This window comes from Macaca thibetana, chromosome X, assembly GCF_024542745.1.
Source record: "Macaca thibetana thibetana isolate TM-01 chromosome X, ASM2454274v1, whole genome shotgun sequence".
Taxonomy (NCBI): Eukaryota; Metazoa; Chordata; class Mammalia; order Primates; family Cercopithecidae; genus Macaca; species Macaca thibetana.
This window is the reverse complement of record NC_065598.1, coordinates 43591274-43608886: the sequence shown is the minus strand read 5'-3', so window position 1 is coordinate 43608886 and position 17613 is coordinate 43591274. Positions and strand designations below refer to the sequence as shown.

Below are 17613 nucleotides of genomic sequence, written 5' to 3'. Positions count from 1 at the left end.
AGCAACATATTACATTTATAAAGCAAGCTGGGAAGAATTCCTACTTTAACAATAATGTGTTTCTTTTATTGAGAAACATTGTGTCTTTCTCTATTTTAAACTTTTGTTTTTAGTGTTTTGGGGTTTTCTTTGCATAGCATTGAACATTTATTGTTAATATCATTTGTAAAATGTTACTTTTGTTCACTTTGTGTATGAAGTAATATTTAGTTGTAAATATATGAAAGCTATCTTCGCTTGTATCTTTATGTTATCTGCCACTTTCAAGTAGTTATAACATTCCATGGATGATTTTCTTAAAGTTTCAAAGTAGGTTTAAAAAACTGAAAATACGTTCATTTTGTTCTGTTTTCACTGTTGATACCTCATTTTTTTTCTTGTTTTGCTGTGTTGTTCAGAATGCACAATAAATGAAAAAGAATACCTGTGATTTTAGGCACCTTATCTTATTCCTTATCACTCCTCAGAATGATGTGGGTTGTTGCTTTGCAAAATATACCACTTATCATGTTAAGAAAGTTTCTTTCATTCAGTTTACCACATAAACTTTGTTTATAATTATTGGATATTTTATTTTATCATTGATTAATTAATTAATTCTATTGAAATTCTGGCTTTTCTTCCTTGATATGATAAATTATGTTAGTAGATTTAAAAATATTAAATAACCTTTGCACTCCTGATATAAGCTCTTTTTTGTGGTATGTTATTCTTTTATTTTCATTCTGGACTCAGTTTGCCAATGCTATGTTTAGAATTTTTATTTCTATATATTCACCATTTAATAAAGTTTCTCTCTGAGTGTTTAATTTTTATCAGGTTTTGATATTGTGGTTTTACTAACTTCATGAAATGAATTGGAAACTTTCCATCATTTTCTCTACTTTGGAATTATTTAAATCGTATTGGAATATTATAAAAATGAAAATAACCCAGTAATTCTTCTTCCACAAGTCTTGTAATTTATTCCATGGTTTCTGGTCTATTCTAATATCTTACTTTTTCTTGAACCAGTTTGTAAGGCTGTTTCTCAGAAAAGTGCTTCTGGAACGTTGATGTGCACACATATCTCCTAGGGATCTCACTAATGTATACATTCTGATTCAGTAGGACTATACCATGGAATCCAAGTATCCCACTCTCTAGTGTTTTACCTTAATTAGAGAAAAACATTAGAATAGCTACAGAGGTGGAGTATCCAAGGTCTTCTCCAGAAGTAGACTAGATTTGAGGATTCATGTTTATGTGATTTTATTTAAAAAGTGCTCCCATAAAAATCTGGCAAGATAGCCTGTGCAACATGGTGAGATCCTGTCTCTACAAAAATTAAAAAATATATATATAGCCAAACATAGTGGCCGTATTGGAGTGCAGCAGGTGGAAGGAGTGCTTGAGCCCAGGAGGTTGAGGCTGCAGTGGGCCGTGTTTGAATCACTGCAGTCCAGCCCGGGCAACAGAGTGAAACCTCTAAAAATAAAAAATAAAATAATCTGGCAAGGGAGTGAGGCAAGCAGGATAGAGAAGGGGAAAAGTCAAGCATGGGTGGAAGTACAGATGACATCCTAGCCTCAGCCTGATCTTGCAGGGAGCCCTGAGGGTTAAATTATAACTCAGAGTTTATACTGATGGGGACAAAAGACCTGGGCTTCATTCTCCTGTACCCATCAGTCATTGGCTAAAGACTGTGGGTCCAGTAGTGGGTAGACGTGAGATAAACTCCCAGGTACTTCTTGTTCTAGTGCCTGTGAACAAAGTGGCTCCAGTAGCCTGTGATTAATCCTCCCCCAAATAGTTGCAGAAGTTGGGGGAGGGTACATGCTGTTAAAAGGGATTCAAGATGTATTAGTCAGGTTCTCCAGAAATATAGAACCAATAGAATATATATATATGTGTGTGTGTGTGTGTGTGTGTGTGTATATATATAGAGAGAGAGAGAGAGAGAGCTATGAGAGGATTTATTACAAAAATTGGCCCATGTGATTATGAAGGCTGAGAAGTCTCATGACAGGCTGTCTGCAAGCTGGAGACCCTGGGAACTGGTAGAGTGGCTCAATCCAAGTCCGAAGGTCTCAGAACCAGGAAAGCTAATGATGTAACCTTTGGTTCAAGGCTGAAGGCCTAAGAACCTGGGGATCCACTGGTGTAAGTCCTGGAATCCAAAGGCCATGAAGCCCAGAGTTCTGATGTCCGAGAACAGGAGGGAAAGAGTGTATCCTAGCTCCTGCAGATAAATTGGACACGTTTGTCTTTTCTCTATTTTGTTCTCTTTGGGCTCCTAGCTGATTGGATGGTACTGGCCCACACTGAGAGTGGATCTTCCTCACTAAGTCCTCTGAGTGGACTCATACATTAATATCTGGAAACACCCTCACAGACACACCCAAAAATAATGCTTTAGGTATTTCTTAATTCCGTCAAGTTGACACCTAACATTAACTATCACTGATAACTTCCGACAGTCAGTCCTTCTATGTTGGAATACTTTTGTAGAGGATTGATGGCCTGGAAGTAGGGTTGACATCTGAATTCATTTTGCAAAAAGCATAACAAGAGTACATGCCTGAATAGGAAGTCATATCACCTCTGCTTTAAGGTGAGACATGGAAAAACTATGGACTAGGCTAAGATTCTCCTAGAAAATTGCTTTGCATTTACTACAGTGCATATACACATGGGACATAAAAGCTTGAAGCTCTATTCCAGATGATGTAACAAAAATATCTTTAGCTTGGAATTTTTCAAGGCTTTATACCATTAAAAATATCTCAGTAATTGACTCAAAGTAAGTTATTTCCAACAGTGCAAGGTGACTAAATAAAATAATGTATATGGAAATTTTATCTATATATTAGTTTGTAACTCTGTCTCTCTCGTTACATTCACCCTTGAAAACCCAGCTATCACTTTGTGAAGAAGTCCATGCTATGGAAGGAGGACATATGTGGGTGTTTCAGCTGACAGTCCCAGCTAGGCCCCAAGCCAACAGTCAGTATCATTCTCAGATATGTGAGTGAATGAGTCTTCAGAGGATTCCAGCCTCCAACCTCTGATCTGCCCCAGCTGAAGCTCCAGGCATTGTGGTATGGAGACAAACTGTTTCTTCTATGCCTTGAATTTCTGACCCACCAAATCCATGAGATAATAAATGGTTGTTGACATTTTCAACCACTAAGTATAGGGTTGATTTGCTAACTGAGACATGCACAGTAATACTTCCCCACTGATTAAGACACCATTGTTATATACTAAACTTCAAAATCTACATAGCTTGATTTATAAACCCTCATATTTCATTGATCTGTTTAGTAGTATCTATTGAGGAAGATTTTCTTTTGTATTAGTATATACATAGGTAATGCTATGGTAAAATACAAAACTCCAAAACTCTGTAGCTTAATACAACAAAGACTTATTTCACAGTCACACACATTCCACCATGGGTCAGTCAACTCTCCGGGCCAGTTCTGTTTCATGTAGAGATTCAGTGACATAGGCTGTTTTCATGTTGCGATGCTGCAATAATCATATATGGCCTTCATGTCACTGAAGCATGAGAAGAGAGAGCTGGAGAGTTTAAGCCCATGATCTTAAACACTGATTAAGAAGTGATACCTTTCCTGCCCATTGGCCAGAACTGGTTCCATGGTCCCATCCACAACAAGGGGGTTGAGCAATGTGGAGGAAAACGTGGAAACTGAGTGAGCAGTCAGTGTTCTTGCCATGTCTTCATTATTCATTGTTTATTTTTCTAGAAATTTCTTAGTTATTCTCATCCATATATTGGTCCTGAAAAACTTTATAATCCAATGTACTAAGTTTTAATTATTTTTATTTTTTAAAAAAACAGATCTTTTTTCTATTATTATACTTTAAGTTCTAGGGTACATGTGCTCAATGTGCAGGTTTGTTACATATGTATTCATGTGCCATGTTGGTGTGCTGCACACATTAACTCGTTATTTACATTAGGTATTTCTCCTCATGCTATCCCTCCCCCTTCCCTCCACCCCACAACAGGCCCCAGTGTGTGATGTTCCCCACCCTGTGTCCAAGTGTTCTCGTTGTTCAATTCCCATCTATGAGAGCATGCGGTGTTTGGTTTTCTGTCCTTGCGATAGTTTGCTCAGAATGATGGTTTCCAGCTTCATCTATATCCCTACAAAGGACATGAACTCATCCTTTTTTATGCCTGCATAGTATTCCATGGTGTATATGTGCCACATTTTCTTAATCCAGTCTATCATTGATGGACATTTGAGTTGGTTCCAAGTCTTTGCTACTGTGAACAGTGCTGCAATAAACATACGTGTGCATGTGTCTTTATAGTAGCATGATTTATAATCCTTTGAGTATATATCCAGTAATGGAATGGCTAGGTCAAATGGTATTTCTAGTTCTAGATCCTTGAGGAATTGCCACACTGTCTTACACAACAGTTGAACTAGTTTACAGTCCCACTAGCAGTGAAAAAGTGTTCCTATTTCTCCACATCCTCTCTAGCACCAAAACAGATCTTTTTGTTTGGGGAAGAGGGGCAGAAAATAAGGTAAAACAAAGAGGAACCCAAATGAATCCCTGTTTCACATTGTTGGACATTTTTATTTGTTCCACCATCCTTATCAACCAAGACCCTTTTGATTCCTGATTAAGTATTATAAATCATGATTTAATGCCTCATTCATTTACCTCTAGACCCAAAAGCTGAGGAAAGGACAATTACATTTTCAGATTTCCTTGATAATTTCTCCTTAGAGCAATAAAGAATATAAAAGTGATCTGTAAGGGAATAACTATATCTGAAGCATCATTGTTGCCTACTTGAAACATTGGTCTGAGAAACCTAAACTTGAAGCAAAAAATAGACATATCATGTGAGGGGAATGTCCAATAATTTAAGAGTTCTGTAGTTTGGAAGGAGGAAAGAGTAAAATATAGCCATATTAAAGATAGAAGAAAACGTTGTGTTCAAAAGAAAACAAGCCTTGCTCAAAAAGCTTTGAAATAATTATATAATTTTAATTGAAATCTCTGGAATAGTAGGCAAAATATGTGTTTTTGTCAATTTCTTGTTTAGTTGGCAGGGAATTCTCCTTAGAGGAGTGAGGAGAAAGCTGTGCTTTTAATATTGTGCCTTCATCATCTTTTATGTCTGTGTCTGTAGAAATAGTCCCCCATTGCCTTGGAACATGATGCTTCAGGTCCATCTCAAGCCTGCCTTATGCAGTAAATCACAGGTATCATTTTGAGATTACATTGTGCTTGAATGTTTCTTTTTTTCTTCGTGTGAGCAACCAAGAGTCTGCCTGGAATAGAAGTGAGCACCAGGCCTGCTCCAGACTTCTAAATATTGACACAATCTGGGCAGAAGACAGTGTGCAGCCCTTTTCCCTTTCATATTCGCTCTTAAGATGATCCAGTTTCATGACTTTCAAAGGTATCTACATGCTGGTGACTCCAAAATTTGTATCTGCTGTCCAGGTCTCTCCCCTGAACTCCAGGTGCTGTCCATTTCTCTATTTTTGGGTCTATTAGGCATTTCCAAAGCAGAACTCTTGGTTCCACCTGCACCCCGACTATACACTTCTTCAATCTTCCTTATTTCTGTCAATGACAACATGATTAAATCAGTTGCTCAGGATAACAGCCTATACATCTTCCTTGATTCCCCCTTTCCCCCTCAAATTCTGAAGCCAACCCATCGCCAAGTTCTTTAGGAAATCTATATTGAGAGTATTTCCAGAATCCAACCACATTTCACCACTCCACCACTACCAACTGAATCCAAGTTTTTACTAAGAGGAACTGTTAATTTGTCCATGAATTATTTCCTGCAGAGAGAAAATTGGCCCCTTGCAAATCTCCATAGAAACTGGCCAAGGCCAGTACTTAAGGCAATCAATCTTGGTCAACCATGAGGCTTGGACCTCAGCCCTCCAAGCATGCCCGAATAGGGGCCGATGCTTCTCCAGCCATGAACACAGATGCGGCAAATCTTGCTGTTAGCTTTCTGTGTCATACAGCCACAGCATGGAGCTTGGATTCTCCCCCAACTTTCATAACACTAGAAGAGAAGCTGGCAGGATAGGGGTGGGACAAGGTTCTGTTATATCAAATTGTTATTATATACTGGTCGCCAGTCACACCGGAGGCAAGACTGGCAAGACAGAGATGGAGCATGGTTCTACTATGTAGTACTGTTATTACATCCTGGCCCTTCATCATATCAGAATAGAGCCTGGTTCTTCCTTAAATTATTCAGCATAAAAGCTCCATGCCCCAACAGTCATGTCTCTTTTCCACATCTGACCTTCAGGGAGCTACCCCAGAGGGTGAGGTACAATGGGAAACTCACAGATCTGAAATAAATGCTGTTCCAGCAGGTCTGCTCTGTTTGTCATCAGAACATTTGCCCTTCTTGCCCAATAGATGTTCTACTATGTCTAAATCAGAGCTCTTGGCTCTGCCTCCCACATGTACTGTACGTACTCCCTGATCTTCCCTATTTTAGTTAAATGGGAACTCCAATTAATCACTAGTTGTTCACACCAAAAACCCAAGCGCCATCACCAATTCCTTTTCCTCACCCAGGCCATAAATTCAATTCATCAACAAGTTCTGCAAAAGCTCTACTTTCAAAATATAGTCAGAATTCCATCATGTTTCACTGCATTGGCCTCCTAACCAGACTGCCTATTTCCACAAAAGACCCAGGGTGATCTTTTATGAACATGAACCAGGTCAGGTCATCCTCTAGTTCAAAACTCCCCAGTGGCTTCCTATCACATTAGAATGCACTGAAAATGCCTTACAATGCCCAGAGACTTGACAGGATCTGACCCTTGACTCATTTTCTTCCACTCTTGCTCTTCTTATTCACTCTACTGCAGCCACAGTGGCCTCCTATTTATGCTCCCCTCCCAAGGCTGTCTCCTTTGCCTGGAGTTGTCTTCTTCCAGCCCTTGCGTGACCTCTCTTACTTCACCCATATTCCTGCTCAAATACCACCTCCTCCTAGGGGCATTTCCTGATCACCCAACATAAAATAGCACTCCCCTTCACTCCTTATCTCCTTATCATTTTGGATTTTCTTCATTGCGCTTATAATGACCTGAGAGTTTATTGTATATTTGTTTATGAGCTTGTTGTCTGTCTCTTTAATGGAATGTCAGTTTCATGAGAGCTGGAACCTTGTCTATCTTGTTTGCTGTTCTAACCTTAAGGCCTAAAACAGGGCTTGACACTGCTCAAAAATTATTTGTTGAATAAATGAATAAATGGGACTGAGAAAAGGTTGGAAAATCATTTCTCAGATACCTGGGAAAATCAAGGGACATTTCTGAAAATCTTATTATTCATCAACTAAGTAAGGAAAGATAGGGTTTTCTGTGTTTAATTAGTGCTTAATAAATGCAGATTGAATAAACGAATGAATAAAATGAAGCTGCTTCTATTTATTGCACAGAAAAACTGTGGACTACCTTTAAGTCTTTTTCATTTTTTAATAAAGACTATTTATATACTTTGTAAATAAAGAATAAATACAGATATGTTGAAGGAACAGAATAGTTAAAAAGTTACAGCAGTTACCAGATTTCAGAACTGTCTTTCTCAATAGTTTTGAGAATACTTTCTAATATATTTCAAAAATGTGTAATAATATACTTTTTAATATTTCTTTCAAGTAAATGCTTATACATGCAATTGGAGTCAGCAGGAAACAATCTGTAGTATGTTGTCACGCTGTAGTAAAAAATATTCAGTTATTTTCCTAAATGATAAATAAATCATTCTTAAAATAGTTATTTCTGACCACCGTTTTACTGATGTGGACACGATGGGAACACTGTTCATTGAAATGAAAGACAAACTCTTTGACTTACACTCTAAATTTACTAGTTCTTTTTTTGTTTGTTTGTTTAATTAAAATAGTGCAGAGGGGAAACCAGGGGCAAATGGAAGCACATCTCAGAGGAAACTCTGAGAGTATGAGGTGTACCAAATTCCTGGCTGTCACCCAGCTGCTGGGCCACGAGTCCAGCAATATGGCTTTCTCAAGGGCACATGAATTGGGTGCATCTTCATATTTACGTTCTGGCCTTTCTCTTTCCTTTATAATATTTCTTGGGTTTTTGCTTGTTTTCTTTTCTTACAAGTCTTTATAAGTTATTGTCGCCGGGCGCGGTGGCTCACTCCTGTAATCCCAGCACTTTGGAAGGCCGAGGCGGCCTGATCACGAGGTCAGGAGATCGAGACCATCCTGGCTAACACGGTGAAACCCCGTCTCTACTAAAAATACAAAAAATTAGCCGAGCATGGTGGTGCGTGCCTGTAGTCCCAGCTACTTGGAGGCTGAGGCAGGAGAATGGCGTGAACCCAGGAGGCGGAACTTGCAGTGAGCCGAGATGGTGCCACTGCACTCCAGCCTGGGTGAAAAAGCGAGACTCCGTCTCAAAAAAAAAAAATACGTTATTGTCATGAGAGAAGGAATTGATGCCTGCCAGAGAAAGGACTCTAATGAGTATTTTGTTTGTTGGTTGGTTTTTAGAGACAGGGTCTCTATCACCCAGGCTGGAGTGTGGTGGTATGATCATAGCTCACTGTAACCTTGACCTCCTGGGCTCAAGTAATCCTCCCGCCTTAGCCTCCTGAGTAGCTACAGGCATGTGCCACCATGCCCAGCTTTTTTTTTTTTTTTTTTTTTTTTTTTGTAGAAATGGAGTCTCACTATGTTGCCCAAGCTGGTCTCAAACTCCTGGCCTCAAGCAGTCCACCCACCTCAGCCTCCCATCTGAAGGGTTTGTTTTGTCTTGTTTTGCTTCAAATTTTGACGTTTATTTTAGATATAGGAGATACATGTGCAGATTTGTTACATGGGTATATTGCACACAGGTAGTGAGCACAGTACCCAATTGGTAGTTTTTCAACCTACAGCCTCTTCCTCCCTCCCCCATCTAGCAGTGCGCAGTGTCTATTGTTCCCATGTTTATGTCCATGTGTACTCAGTGTTTAGCTCCCACTTATAAGTGAGAACATGTGGTATTTGGTTTTCTGTTCCTGCATTAGTTTGCTTAGGATCATGGCCTCCAGTTCTATCTATGTTGCTACAAAGGACATGATTTCATTCTTTTTTATAGCTGTGTAGTATTCCATGGTATATATGTACCACATTTTCTTTATCCAATCAACCATTGATAGGTACCTAGGTTGATGCCATGTCTTTGCTATTGTGAATAGCACAACGATGACCATATGAGTGCATGTGTCTTTTTGGTAGAATGATCTAGTTTCCTTTGGGTATATATCCAGTGATGAGATTTGCTGGGCCAAATGGTAGTTCTGTTTTCAGTTCTTTGAGAAATATCCAGACTACTTTTCCCAGTGGCTGAACTAATTTACATTCCCACCTACAATGTGTAAGTATTCCCTTTTCTCCACAGCCTTGACTTTTTAGTAATAGCCATTATTATTATTATTATTATTATTATTATTATCATTGAGATGGAGTTTCACTCTTGTTGCCCAGGCTGGAGTGCAATGGTGTGATCTCGGCTCACTGCAACCTCCGCCTCCCAGGTTCAAGCGATTCTCCTGCCTCAGCCTCCCTAGTAGCTGGGATTACAGATATGCGCCACCACGCCCGGATTTTTTTTTTTTTTTTTTTGTATTTTTAGTAGAGACGGGGTTTCTCCATGTTGGTCAGGCTGGTCTCAAACTCGCGACCTCAGGTGATCCGCCTGCCTTGGCCTCCCAAAGTCCTGGGATTACAGGCATGAGCCACTGTGTCTGGCCAGTAATAGCCATTTTGACTGGTGTAAGATGATACCTCATTGTGGTTTTCATTCGCATTTCTCTAATGAGTAGTGATGTTCAGCGTTTTTTTCATATACTTGCTAGCTGTGCGTATATCTTCTTTTGTAAAGTGTCTGCTCATGTCCTTTGCCCATTTTTAATGGGATTATTTGTTTTATGCTTGTTGATTTTTTTTAAGTTCCTTATAGATTCTGGATATTAGACCTTTGTTGAATACATAGTTTGCAAAAAATTTCTCTCATTCTGTAGGTTGTCTGTTTACTCTATTGATACTTTCTTTTGTTGTGCAGAAGTTCTTTAGTTTAATTAGGTCCCACTTGTCAATTATTGTCTTTGTTGCAATTGAAGCCTTTTATTTTTTCTAGCCTCAAACCACCAAATATGTTTTTTTAAGATTAAGTTTTAATTGAAAAAGTCATCCATAAATTTGGGGCAAAGAAACTGTTCAATATGTGAAAAAATTATTTTGAGAATAATAAGTGTCAAGTATGATGACTGGTATGATTTTCTTTTCTGCTGGGGGAAGATCAAGAAATATAATTTTTCTTTGAGTATCCAGTCAATGACTACATTTTTAATTTTGTTTCAAAAGTGTACCTTAATTATAAGCTATCTGTACAAACTCTAACAATAATTGCTTTTATGTGACATTGACCTTAAGTAAGATTAAAATGAACCTTACAGGAATTTGTTGAGCTACTAATGAAAATAGTGATCCTGAAACATGCGAAGTTAATTAACAATGTATTTCTAAGTGAATTTCATATTTTATACAAAAGTAGGAGAATATTTCTTAATCCTGTAAAGTTTTAAGAATTTGAGCAAATAAGATTTTACAGTAGAGTCTATTATTTTATAGCAAGAACATAAGAAATTGAAGTTCAAATATGACCGAAACAGTTCTGTCTTATTCTATGGAGGAAGTTATTACTTCCTAGTCGGCCAGTAGTTTTGTAGGCATTATAATATGGGAGTCAAAGACCTTGGGTCTGTTTACAGCTGGAACTAAGTTCACTATTTCCATAGGTGTTCTACAGCAAGGCCGTGGTCTAACAACAACACAGAGCAATAATGTCTGAAATCAAAAGAAGTGGCAGTTCGATGTCTCAAATAGCTTTCACACTGAGCCTCTTAAATTGGTTTTCTTTACCCATAAAACAGATGAAGTAACTGAGGCTGTAAGAAGTTAATAACTTTCCCAAAATTGCAGAGCTAAATAAGTTTCCAGGCTGGGGCAACTGTGATATAATTGAGTTAAGAATACAAAAAATTGTAGCAGCATTATAGTAGCAGATGATCAGCCTGACTGTTACCAGTGAAAGATGCCAATGGGATACTTAAATGGAGATTTTTTCAGGAGAAAGTGAAATCCTCATTCTGTGGAGTTCAGGAAGTGGGTCAAGAGAAATTGACATCCAACAAACATTTGAATGGTGAATCCAATAAACCATCAGGTGTGTGTGAGTGGAGAAGAGAATTGAGGCCTGGGAGGAAAGGAATGCCAGGGTAGGAATGGATCCTATAACATAATGAAGACTAAGGGAAGAAAGAACTTTAAGGAAGAGTTGCTTAATTGTGTCAGATACTATTGAGAGGTCCTTTGGGGTAAAAATAAGACCTTTGAAATAAAATGGACATCAGGGATCTTTTCCTAGCATGGAGGCCCCCAGAAGTTTGGCAGTGTACTAAGTGATGATTTTAATAACCATGTTTCTCACCTAAATGAGGAAGGGCTAATTTTAGAACCATAGTGAAACAAGATGACACACTTTATTACAGGATTTTTTCCCACTTAAAGACAAGTCTTTTTTTCTCAAATGTTCTTTGGACCTACTTGAATCCTTACATTTTTAATTTTGTGTATAAAATATTTTTTCATTATCTTTATGGAGTAACTCACAGATAATTTATTTAAAAAGCAATGAGTTAGATAATAATCTTAATTTTTCTATTACATAACAATGTTGCTCATAAAATGATTTTTACAAAGTTCAAAAGGTGCTTAAATTTAGAGCCAAGTCTTTTTTCTTTTGTCATCTTTTTATAAACCAAAGAGTGCGCCTTATTTATGCCTTTGATGAGATGTACAGTATGTTGTAAAAAAAGATGTTCTCTCAGTGCTCTGAGGAAGCTCATAAAATGGTGGAAAAGATGCCAAAAGAAATCACTCATTAAAATTACTGCATATCTAGTGGCTCATTGGCTTGAATTTACACTATGAAATTGTTTATTAACTGATTGACTATGTACATGTATAATAGCTAAACACTGGGTACACTTATGATGGGTAAAAACTGCTCTTTGGTGTCATCTGATGTTCTTGGATTTTGTTTATTTCCCTGAGGTTGTCTCTTTAATCAGGTAACATTTAGCGAGAGGGGAGAGAACATGCCATGCTCTGTGTGTGTGTGTGTGTGTGTGTGTGTGTGTTTTAAATAGACTTCATTTTTTAGAGCAGGTTTAGGTTCACAGCAAAATTGGGTGGAAAGTAAAGAGAGTTACCATGTATCCTCTGTCTCCACACCCACAAAATCTCCCCCACTATTGATATCCTGTACCAGAGTGGTACATTTGTTATAGTCAGTGAACCTACACTGATACATCCTTATCACCCAGAGTCCATAGTTTTCATTAGGGTTCACTCTTCATGTTGTAAATTCTATGGATTTGGGCAAATGTATAATAACAGGCATCCACCATTACAGTATCACACAAAGTAGTTTCACTGCTCTAAAAAATCCTCTGTGCTCCATCTATTTATCTCTCTCCCTAATCCCTGGCAACCACTGATCTTTTGACTGTCTTCATAGTTTTGCCTTCTCCAGAATGTCGTATAGTTGGAATCATACAGTATGTGGCCTTTTCAGATTGGCTTCTTTCACTTAGTAATATGCATTTAAGTTTCCTCCATGTCTTTTCATGGCTTGATAGCTCTTTTTTTGTGCGAAATAATATTCCATTGTCTAAATGTACTACAGTTTATTTATTCATTCACCTACGGAAGGACATCTTAGTTGCTTCCAAGTATTGACAATTATGAATAAAGCTGCTATAAACATCTGTGTGCAGACATACACGTGTGTGGAAGTAAGTTTTTAACTCATTTGGTTAAATACCAAGGAATGTGAGTGCTGGATTCTATGATAAGACTTTGTTTAGTGTTGTAAGAAACTACCAGACTGCTTTCCAAAGTGGTTGTGCCATTTTGCATTTCCACCAGCAACAGATGGGAATTACTGTTTCTCCACATCCTCACCAGCATTGGATGGTGTGGTATTGTCGATGTTTTGAAGTTTGGACATTTTAATAGGTGTGTAGGATCATCTAATTGCTGTTTTAATTTGCAATTCCCTAATGACATATGATGTGAAACATCTTTCCATATGCTTATTTGCCATCTGTATATCTCCTTTGGTGAGATGTCTGTTCAAGTATTTTGCTCATTTTTAAAATTAGGTTGTTTGTTTTCTTACTGCTGAGTTTAAGAGTTCTTTGTGTATTTTCAATATCAGTCCTTTATCCAATGTGTCTTTTGCAAATATTTTCTCCCAGTCAGTGGCTTTTCTTCTCATTCTCTTGACATTATATTTAACAGAGGAGAAGTTTTTTAATTTTAGTAAGGTCAAGCTTATCAGTTATGTCTTTCATGGATAGTGCCCTTGGTGTTGTAAAGGGAGCTTTTAAAAATACCAAATACCCAACCCCCCTTTTAGAAATTTTATTTTAATTAGCCTGGGTGAGGCCTGAGCCTCAGCATTCTTTAAACTCTCCATTCAATCCTAAAATTTAAAAGTACAAGTCTAAAGACGTGGAGACCTTTCTCTAGTTTCAGGCAGTAGCTTTCTATGATTAAAAGCAAAAACAAAGCTACTATTTGTTTTACTGGTGACAGTCTACTTTTCTGGCTTTCCTCCTACCTCTTTGACTTCTTCTTTACAGTCTTACTCAGTGTAGGGGAGATCCAGGGCTCCTCCTAGTCTACCATTTCTTCTTTAGCTAGAGTCTGATTCTGGGTGATCTCAGTCAAATAGCTTTAAATACACTCCATAGGTTGACAACCTCCAAATGTATAGCTCCAGCTCTGAAACTGGCCCTGAAATCCAGACCTGTATATCAACCCGTCTTCTTCACATTTCAACTTGGATGTCTTACAAGAATGTCAAACTGAACCTGTTTCAAATGGAGTTAACGCATACAGCTCCACCCCTCACCAAACCTGTGCTTCCCTCACTCCACCATCGGGCAGGAATCACCCTTGATTTCTCTCCTTTTTTTAACTACCACATCCAATGCAGAGGAAATCTTGTATGTTCTCCCAAATATATCTGAAATCTGTTCACTTCACTCTATCTCCACTACTTCAACCTTGGTACAGGCTACCACCTTCTCTTGTCTAGGAGATTTCAGTGACTTCTCTCCTGCCACACTTTGGTCCTTTCCACCTCCTTATCTGCACATGATCCATCTTGACATATGAGCCAAAGTGAGCTTCCTGATTGAAGAGACAGACAAAGAGCAAACTCTTCTCTCTTTCCCTCTAGACTCCTGAATCTCAACGTGATTTCTAGAGTTCCACCAGCCATCTGGTGCCCATGAATTGACCTGCCAGAGGAAAACAGAAGCCAACAGTGCTGAGTATGATGGAAGTGGAAGGAGCTTGGGTTTTTGATGATATCACGGAGCCACTATACCAGCCCTAGAAACTGCCCACCTCCAGATTGAGCACCATAAATGTCCTTATGTTTTAAGCTATTGATACTCAAGGTTTTGTCATTTGTCTTTAATGTGTCTTTGTGGACATACTCCTACACCACAACCGTAGAAACTTTGTCTGTCTTATTCAATGCCAGAGCCCCTGGGATGAGAACAGCTCGGGCAGTTAGGAGGCACTCAAAGAAATTTCTTTTTCTGTATTTCAAAGTTTATTTCAAATTATTTACTATGGCTTTGTGATAATGACATTTAAATAGTCATGCTTTCTGAAAAACAGTTTTTTCATAAAAGAATATTTGTTGAATGAATGCATGGATGAAAGAAAGCACCTGTTTTCAGCCCTGCTGGGCTACTTATCTTTGCTCCTCTGCTTTAGTCTCCTCGCACATATATAACCTCTCCTTTGTCTGTCTGGCTTGCCATTCTATCCTCTCCTTTTTAACCCCACTTGGCACCAGATCCCTGACCTTCACTCTGCTCATCACACCCTCCTGGCCTACGGTAGCCTAAATTTAAGCCCAGACAAAATGTGTGGCTGCAAGTCACTTCAAAAACTCACCTTTGTCCCCTAGTTCCCACTCTGTGCCTTCAAAGCCCAGATCCGGTGGCGTTCTCCTGGATGCACCACTTCCTCTTATTGTACCTTTTGCTTTTCTTGTGGCACTTATCATGCTCTACCTTGCAGTGTCTTCACAAGTGAACATTTCTCTCTTCCCTATAATATCATAAACATTTTTAAGAACTGGATCCATGTCCTACTTTTATGTGTCTCCCCAACAAATAGCAGAGCGTTACTACGTAGGTGCTGCTCAGGGAGTTTCTGTTGAACAGGGGCAGCAGAGCGTAGTAGGTAAGCCATGGTCTTTGGAGACAAGAAAGCCAGAGTTCATACCTGCCATTTGCCTGCTGTTTCAACCACAGGCAAGCCACCTAATTTCTCAGAGCCTCAGGTTTTCCATTTGTAAAATAGAGACAATAATGGTATCTACTTTATAGAGTTGTTGTGTATCTCTTTGAAAGAGATAATACATACAGAATATTTGGCACAGAGGCTGACAGAGAGCAAACACCCATTAAGTAGCTGCTATTACTATTAACAGGTATTTTTGAATGAATGAATACTATCATATTCATGGGACAACAGAAATTAGCAATCTCACTTGATCATTATAAACTGTGCCTCGTCGATTATGCTGGTATATTGGGATTACACAAATGCACATACACCATGGATCTTGTTATATACCCACAAAGGAACTTCCTACTTTTGAAATACTAGAGCAGAGACTAGAGCAGACTGACAATGAATCTGAAGCCATTTATTTGTTTGGGAAAGTAACTAGGAGGAAGTGGACACCATGTTTCCATCTGTATGTTAATGATGTTAGTTTGCCTAAATTTGGAAAATGTAGTATTCAGGTTAGGATTCCTGGTTGCCAACCTCAAAAACTGTCTCTAGCTAATTAAAGGAGAAAGGAATGTATTGGCAGGATCTTGGTGGGGGTGGGGATGGGGTGCAATTCACAGAATCACCAGGAAAGCTAGAGCCCCAGGCTCATGAAATGGTGACAAACACAGATGCAACCAAAGAGACCAAACTACTGAGGATGCAGTCACAGGCCCTGTATCCCCAGATTACTAACTGTCACATTGCTGGACTCGGTAGCTCCCCACACCAGCTGCTGCAACCTCTGGGATCTCGATTCCTGTGGAACCACAAAATCGGCATGCCTTGGTCATTCCTCCCAGATGGCTCATCTGGTGAACCAGGCTTGGTTACACCTGGCTCCCCCAGCTGTCCTAAGGAGGGGAGGGGAAACACCTGCTTCTTCAGATTCTGCAACTAGAACTCGGGTCCTATCTCCCACCTGCTTTGGGATGACCCATCCCCCCAGGGGTGTTTGAATGCTGGGTGACTTCTGTAAATATCCACTAGGGCTACCAAGAAAGAGAAATCCAACCTGAAACAGGACCAGAAATAAAAGGCTGAGAAGTGATCCCTTGAAAGATTTCTCAGCCAGCTGATAGACGTCTCCTTCTGCAAACTCTTCTCTCCCTTAATGTGTAGGAAATAACAGCAGGGGTCCTTTCATCCCTTTGGCAAAGTTAAAGGGAGCCCTCTTTCTCAGCAACATTAATGATGGCCAGTAAAGAAACTACACGTGGCACAGTGACCTTTCTAAAAAGCACGGTGATGAGATGAAAACAGTTGCTGTTGCCAGCTATCTATTGACAGGCTTAGAAATGGGTTCTCCGGAGCCCATTGTGGGGAGGCAAAGCCTTCCTCTTGAATGGGGCAGCAGATGGTATTCTTTGCCACTCCTGACAAAATAACGGCTGGAAGAAGCAGTGGGACTCCATCTGGGAGAGATCTTGTCTTCTGTGGCCAAGCAGTCAATGTGTTTGCAATCTTTACACTTTCTGTGGTGCTCTTTCAGAAGGGCAGATTGTAGAACGCTGGAAAATTCTGCCCAGGAACTGGGCAGAATTCATGCAACCCTGACAACCTGAAGGCAAAAGATGGCAGGGTGGAGTGGCAAGCATATGTTGAGAAAGCCACAGATTATTTCTTGGGAGAAATGAAAAGGTGGATGGATGTCAAGCTCTGATATTTGAAAATGTTGGTGGCCAAAGAGTTTATTCCCCCTCCCAATTTGACCCACAAAATTAGGCCAGAAAATGTATTCCTGACTGTTTCCATGGCTCTTACTCAGCTACAAGTCATTTCCCCTTTCAGATTATTTCCAGTTTTGAGGCCCAATTTCCATTTGCTTTTCGATCTTCTGCTTTTAAGACATTTAGCCAATATCATCATCAGCCAAGTGCCAGGTTTTCTTTCAAGAATTGAATTTGTCATTTATCCATGATATTCACAGGTGGATTCTGTTTGTGACTGGCTGATCCAAGGTAGACAGGGTATTTTTTTTTTTTTTTCCAGGTGGAGTATAAGAAAAGGGATTTCTGGCAATAAAACTGAAAGTTTTAAGACACCTCTTGTAAATATCAGTGACCAGAGTAAAGGTCCCATGGAAAAGTAATAAGGTGAATGTAAATTTATTAATGAATAACAAATGGTTTGATACAGAGTTG

General features: G+C 39.1%; 1 protein-coding gene across 1 annotated transcript in view; it reads left to right on the top strand.

The window, feature by feature from the left end:
* MAOB (monoamine oxidase B) overlaps nt 1–17613 on the top strand; it is a 713383-nt gene that overhangs the window by 480389 nt on the left and 215381 nt on the right. The window lies entirely within an intron of this gene.